The sequence below is a fragment of the Cebus imitator genome, unplaced genomic scaffold, assembly GCF_001604975.1.
Source record: "Cebus imitator isolate Cc_AM_T3 unplaced genomic scaffold, Cebus_imitator-1.0 Scaffold855, whole genome shotgun sequence".
Taxonomy (NCBI): domain Eukaryota; kingdom Metazoa; phylum Chordata; class Mammalia; order Primates; family Cebidae; genus Cebus; species Cebus imitator.
Genome location: NW_016108170.1, coordinates 258,923 through 259,249, shown reverse-complemented (window position 1 = coordinate 259,249; position 327 = coordinate 258,923).

Here is a 327-nt window from a genome sequence, read left to right as displayed (position 1 = left end):
TCCTATACTTCAGTTCAAAAACAGAAATCAGTGTTTCCAATCAGTATGACATGGCTAATTGGAAAAACTGAACACAGACTTCTGTCACCTGGGATTAGGCCAGGTCCCATGTAAGCAGCCCAACAAATCCCTTTTCTCCTCTGCCCTACACATCATGGGTGGCAGTCTGCAGTCACGTGTTCGTTTGATAACATCTGTCAGCCCCACTGGGACATACGCTACACCAGGTCACAAGTCCTGTGCGTTTCACTTGCTGCTGTACCCCCAGTGCCTGGAATACTGATGAGCACACAGGAAGTTTTCAGTAAATGCAGTGGAATGCATGAA